Source organism: Hemicordylus capensis, chromosome 2, assembly GCF_027244095.1.
Source record: "Hemicordylus capensis ecotype Gifberg chromosome 2, rHemCap1.1.pri, whole genome shotgun sequence".
Classification (NCBI taxonomy): Eukaryota; Metazoa; Chordata; class Lepidosauria; order Squamata; family Cordylidae; genus Hemicordylus; species Hemicordylus capensis.
The window spans coordinates 248,198,492-248,204,491 of record NC_069658.1 but is presented as its reverse complement, the minus strand read 5'-3'; the positions used below and the strand labels follow the sequence as shown (position 1 = coordinate 248,204,491).

The 6,000-nt window shown below is 47.5% G+C and overlaps 3 non-coding genes across 3 annotated transcripts; 1 reads left to right on the top strand and 2 right to left on the bottom strand.

Moving 5' to 3' along the window:
- The first annotated feature begins 1,821 nt into the window (after positions 1-1,821).
- Positions 1,822-1,894, top strand: TRNAA-AGC (transfer RNA alanine (anticodon AGC)). The gene has a single exon. It is a non-coding gene; the product is annotated as a tRNA-Ala (tRNA).
- A 1,463-nt stretch (positions 1,895-3,357) lies between these two features.
- On the bottom strand, positions 3,358-3,430 carry TRNAA-AGC (transfer RNA alanine (anticodon AGC)). The gene has a single exon. It is a non-coding gene; the product is annotated as a tRNA-Ala (tRNA).
- Positions 3,431-5,701: 2,271 nt separating this feature from the next.
- On the bottom strand, positions 5,702-5,774 carry TRNAA-AGC (transfer RNA alanine (anticodon AGC)). The gene has a single exon. It is a non-coding gene; the product is annotated as a tRNA-Ala (tRNA).
- Between the last annotated feature and the right edge of the window lie 226 nt (positions 5,775-6,000).

The window sequence follows — 6,000 nt, the reverse complement described above, 5'->3', positions numbered from 1 at the left end:
TGCCTGTTTCGGAACAGTTGCACTGGCTGACGATATGTTTCCGGGAAAAATACAAAGTGCTGGTTATTAACTTTAAAGCTCTGAATTGTTTAGGTCCAGGTTACCTTAGAGAGTGCCTTCTTCTGCATGATCCCCACCACACGTTAAGGTCATCTGAGGAGGTCTGTCCCCAGTTACCACCGGTACGTCTGGTGGCGACTCAGAGGCAGGCCTTCTCTGGAGCTGCTCCTGAGTGGTAGAATGCACTCCCTGCAGAAATCCATCATCTGAATTCATTATTGGCCTTCAGGAGAGCCCTCAAAACCTATCTGTTTGGCCTGGTTTTCCAGGGTTTTAAAACTGTGTTTTAATTGTTCATTGTTTCATGGTGTTTTATACAGTAGTCTCTGTTTTTAACTGTTAATTGATTTTAATTTTTTTGTTTTAATGTAAACCATCCTGAGCCATTTTTGGAAAGGCGGTATAGAAATTGAATAAATAAATGTGTGTGTATGTGTGTGTGTGTGTGTGTGTGTGTGTACACACACACACACACACACACACAGGTCAACAACGGTAATAAATTATATCTATTTAAAAGTTTCTAAGGCTGCATTCAAACATCGCATGAAACCAAAGGCTACCTGTAACTCCAGTTTTGTGTAATGTCTGAATCAGGGTGGATTTGATTTAAATCAAACTGATTTAAATCATGATTTAAATCACGATTTAAATCACTAGCAGGGTGGATAAAAATCTTAAAAATCCGATTTAAATCAAAAAAATCCGATTTAAATAAAAAAATCCAATTTAAATAAAAAAATCCAATTTAAATTTAAAAAATCCAATTTAAATTTAAAAAATCCTATTTTTAATTTAAATCGGATTTTTTTGATTTAAATCGGATTTTTTTGATTTTTATCCACCCCGCTAGTGATTTAAATCGTGATTTAAATCGTGATTTAAATCAGTTTGATTTAAATCAAATCCACCCTGGTCTGAATGCATGCAGCCATGGCCTTGCAACCAAACCACAGGGTTCAGTTTACTCACCAAACTGGAATTTGGAGCTGTAATTTCTCCTCAGTTTCACCACTCTAAACCTCTGTTAGACGGGGCTGCCATGTTGTCTGCATGCATCCACCACTATTACTGGTTACAGGTTATGTGACCAGTGAGCGGCCAGCTTGGAGCAGCATCAACAGTGCTTATGCTCTAGGACTTACCCAGCACTCCATGGTGTATTCCCTGACAGAATGCCACACCCCTCCCTGCACACTTCCTACTTCCTCTGCCTGCCAACAGGCATGCCAGCCTTGCTGCTCTTCTAATGAAAAGGCCAGCAGCACCACCAGGGAGCACGGCTTGAAGTCTGCGATCCTTGCCGAAATGGTGGTGGTGGTAGATCTGTGCTGGACACGCTGGACCTGTAGAACCCTCCCCCTTGTGAGTGATTTCCTGGAGCTGTGAAGCCGTGCTCCCTGGAGTGGAACCAAGCTCGGAGGACCAGAAAGTGGGAGAGGAAACTCTAACCTGCCTCTGGAGTTTCCCAAACTGGGAATGGGGGATTGTCTGTGATGCGATCCCCAGTTTAAAATGTGAACTGCAAACTGCCAGTTCTAAGCCAGTTCCTGTGATGTCTCAATGCGGCCTAAGAGTGGACCCTCCTGCCCTTGCTTCACAGGCTTGTCTGGGAATGGAATGAAGGACCTTTCACATCCAAAAGAAGAATCATGCCCTTACACCAGCAAGCTGGCTGACAGGAAGTGCTGAGCACCAAATGTTCAAACATGTTGGCCATGGCTTTTCAGAAGCCACCTCCTAACACACTTCTTCAGCCAAGGGGAATTAGCTCAAATGGTAGAGCGCTCGCTTAGCATGCGAGAGGTAGCAGGATCGATGCCTGCATTCTCCAGCCCAGGGGCTCACCCCATTTTTTCCATGCTGTCTACTGAGAAGGTGGGAGAGGCAAGAAGCCCTGTGGGGAAAAAACAGGACTGAATGGGAGTTTAGCCCATTTCTTTGGCCAGGAAGGAGCAAAGCCAAGGTGGTGGGTTCGAGCCCTATTCTGGCCAGAGGCCCTAGGGGCTGACAACTGGCAGCTTCTCCTTCCTTTATGTCTTTTCAAGACATCTGTTTCCTCCAGAAGGGCCACCAATTTCTGTAGAAATTGCAGAAGAGTAGAACATGGCTGACACTGAGACTATTCTCACGATGGAGAAAAACCAGGCTAAAGAAGCCCAGCCTGGTTTTTCCGCATCGTGAGAATCAGTGGGCTTGCGGGTGAGCCCAGTGGTTCTCTAGTGGCTAGCCCGCCAAAGAGCCCTCCCCTTAGCCCCCAGGTTAGCAGAGCGAGCGCTCCGCTAACCCGGCTTTCCTGATCGTGTACAGCCACAGCGCGACTCCATGCCAGGGTGACACACGAGGCTGCAAGGAGCCTCCCAAGCTTGGTGGGTCTCTCCAGGATGCCCGGTGCACTCATGTGGGGCATCCTGGAACTTCTGGGGACCGTGCGGCCCCCGATCCTGACAGCCCCCACCAAAGGAAGAGGAGCCGGCAGTAGAGTGGCAGTCAGAGCCGGCAGTCGTGTGGACGGCCAATCCGGCTGTCCAGGGCTGCCTTTCAGTCGTCTGCAGGGAGAGTGAGCTAAGTCAGCTCTCCCCACAAACCTCCTCTCGGGGCTTCCCACTGCTCATGAGAAGCGCCTCACTCTCTGCATCCTCACCACCTTATGAACAACAGCAACGTTTCAAGTATGGAATCTTCTGATATCTCCATCTACCATAGCTGAAGCAAGCCAGAACCAAAGCTCTATGATGTTTAGAAATGGTTAAAGATTCACAGTAATTAAGTAATTAACTGGCTCAACAGAGACTACAGAGCTTCATGTTCAAAGTCTCATAGGAGTCCTACTCATTTCACACATTTTTATGCCCTTCTTTCTTGTCAAATGTTGGGGTTCCTCCACAGCCCCAGGAGAAGGGAGGGAAGGAGAAAAGGGTGAACATATTCCTCTCCACCTTGGCCAGCTAGCTCAGTTAGTCAGAGCATGATGCTAACCCGCCAAAGTGGTGGGTTCGAGCCCCACACTGGCCAGTGGGTGCTGGGGTGTGTGTGTCAACTGTCACTGCTCCTGCCTTTCTGCCTTTTCAAGGCAACTGTGTTCCCCCAAAAGCTCAGAAAAGAAGCTTGGAGAATACGGGCATCGATCCCGTTACCTCTCACATGCAAAGCGAGCGCTCTACCACTTGAGCTAATTCCCCACAGCCTGCTGAGGTGTTATGGAGAGGTCAGAAATGCTGCCAAAAGCCAGAACCAAATTAAGGGATTCAGCAAGCAAAACAAAAAAACAAAAAAACCACATTTGGGCTGCTAGGATGGAGAATGTGGGCATCGATCCCACTACCTCTCGCATGCTAAGCGAGCGCTCTACCACTTGAGCTAATTCCCCAGTCCTGCAGGGAGCAAGGTAGCAGGAGGCTTCAGAAAAGCCTTGGACAACATTTGAACATTCAGTGCTCAGCACTGCGCATCAGTTGGCTTGTTGGTCTAGGACAGGCCTCCTCAACTTTGGCCCTCCTGGCAGTTCTTCACACATGGCTTCATGCCACAGGGTATCTGAAGAGTGAATCTGCTTCGCAGCAGATTCACAAGATGTTTCATTTGGGGGATTAAATTGACAGTTCACATAGCTGTCGGCTCCTCCCTGCACTCCCTGGCAGATCTTTTTCCTGAGTGTTCCCACCTTCTTGCTCCAGGATTTCCCTACAGCCACTCACAAATCACACCACAGAGGAAGAGGCAATCGAGCGTTGCTGTTGTTTTTAGTTTGATAGCTAAGAGCAGAAGGATGGGTTGCCAAGCAGCAGCTGGATCAAACAGCAAGATGCTTAACCCTTGCCTTTGTGAGTGACTGCCTTCATCACTTCATGTCCCCCACCAAAGGAATCTGCTCAGACAAAAAAGGGCTCAGGTTACATCCATTTTGCATATCTAAAGCCTATGTAAAACATAGGAACACACACATTTTGCAGTTTGTAATTGTGTTGAACTCAGGAATTCCTCCCTCCCCTTTTGGACTCCCTCCACAGAGTATCACCAACCTGCAACCAACACCAATCTGCAACACACACACATACACACACACAGAGCTTGCAACTGCAAATCACTTGGAGCAGACCATACCCCGAACAGCTGTCAAAATCCCCTTCATTGAGTTTTGAAAAATGTCAATTTACTGGCATGGCTACCCCACACATCACAGAGAAACTGAGGGGAAAAACAGAAGTCCTGGTCCCTGCCGCAACCAAAAAAAAAAAAAGCTTCTGAAATTTGCGGATTTTTTAAAGCCAGACATACTTTGGGCTAAGCCAGAATTTGCAGCCTCCATTCGGGGTGGGGGTGGGGTGGGGACAATGTCTGGTCTGTCCTGGTCCCTGATAGCCTGCAGGGACTTCGGGGTAAATCCAGCTAATATGTGGACTGGGACAATCCAATCCAGAGTGGATTCGAAATAAAAGCCCTGTCTATAAAGCCTCCTGCAGATGTTGGCCTACAACTCCCTTCATTTTTCAAATTTTAAAATGTTAATGTGTTTTTATCTATTACGATTTTTATCTTCTTATGAATTTAAAATGTTTTATATATTATATTATGTTTTAATTCTGTACACCACCTAGAGATTTCAATATTAGGTGGTGTATAAATTAATTAAATACACAAATACATACATACATACATAATCTCTGACTATTGGTCACTGCATCATGTTTTAAGTCTCATAGGAGTCTTATTCATTTCATTCATTTTTTTCTTCCCTTCCTTCTTGTCAAATGTTGGGGTTCCTCCACAGCCCCAGGAGAAAGGAGGGAAGGAGAAAAGAGCAGCCGTGGCGGGAGGCTGGTGGCGGCCTGTGTTTGGCTGCCGCTGCAACCCCCTGGCCCCATCCCTCATGTTACATCAGACGCAGGGGCCCAGCTAGCCACACCCTCACATCTGTCGTCAGATGCAGGGGCGTGGTCTCCCTCTCAAGCAGGGCCGCGCAGTCCCATTAGGAAGGGAGATCGTCTTGAGCTGCGTTGGGCGTTAAGAGTCCCAGCGTTAAGAGTCCCCTGCTAACTTGGCAAGGAGGCAGCTTTTAACGTGGTGATTCTCTTTATTTAGCAGGGGGAGAGCAACTGGCCCTATCCACGCCCCCCCACCCCGCACAGTACTTCCAGTGACTGTTGTTGGTGTCTAGCTTATGTTTCTTTTTAGATTGTGAGCCCTTTGGGGACAGGGAGCCATCTTATTTATTTATTATTTGTCTGTGTAAACCACCCTGAGCCATTTTTGGAAGGGAGGTATAGAAATAGAATGAATGAATGCATGAATGAATGCATGAATGAATAACAAAAGGGGCCTTAAAGGTCCAAATGGGGCCGCGTGGCCCCATTTGGGAGGGAGATCGGCCATGCTTCATTGGCAGTGAAGCCAGGAGCAGCTCTCCCTGCCTTTAAAAGGCAGGGAGAGTCACTCTGGCCGCTCTGCCAACGTGGGCTGCTAGGATGGAGAATGTAGGCATCAAGCCCACTACCTCTTGCATGCTAAGTGAACACTCTACCATTTGAGCTAATTCCCCACAGCCTGCTGATCTAGTATGGAGAGGTCAGAAATGCTGACAAAAGCCAGAAGCAAAGGAAGGGATTCAGCCAGCAAGAAAAACAGGGTGCAGTTGCTAGGATGGAGAATGTGGGCATCGATCCCACTACCTCTCGCATGCTAAGCGAGCGCTCTACCACTTGAGCTAATTCCCCAGTCCTGTAGGGAGCAAGGTAGCAGGAGGCTTCAGAAAAGCCTTGGACAACATTTGAACATTCAGTGCTCAGCACTCCTCATCAGTTGGCTTGTTGGTCTAGGACAGGCCTCCTCAACTTTGGCCCTCCTGGCAGTTCTTCACACATGGCTTCATGCCGCAGGGTATCTGAAGAGTGAATCTGCTTCTCAGCAGATTCACAAGATGTTTCATTTGGGGGATTAAAT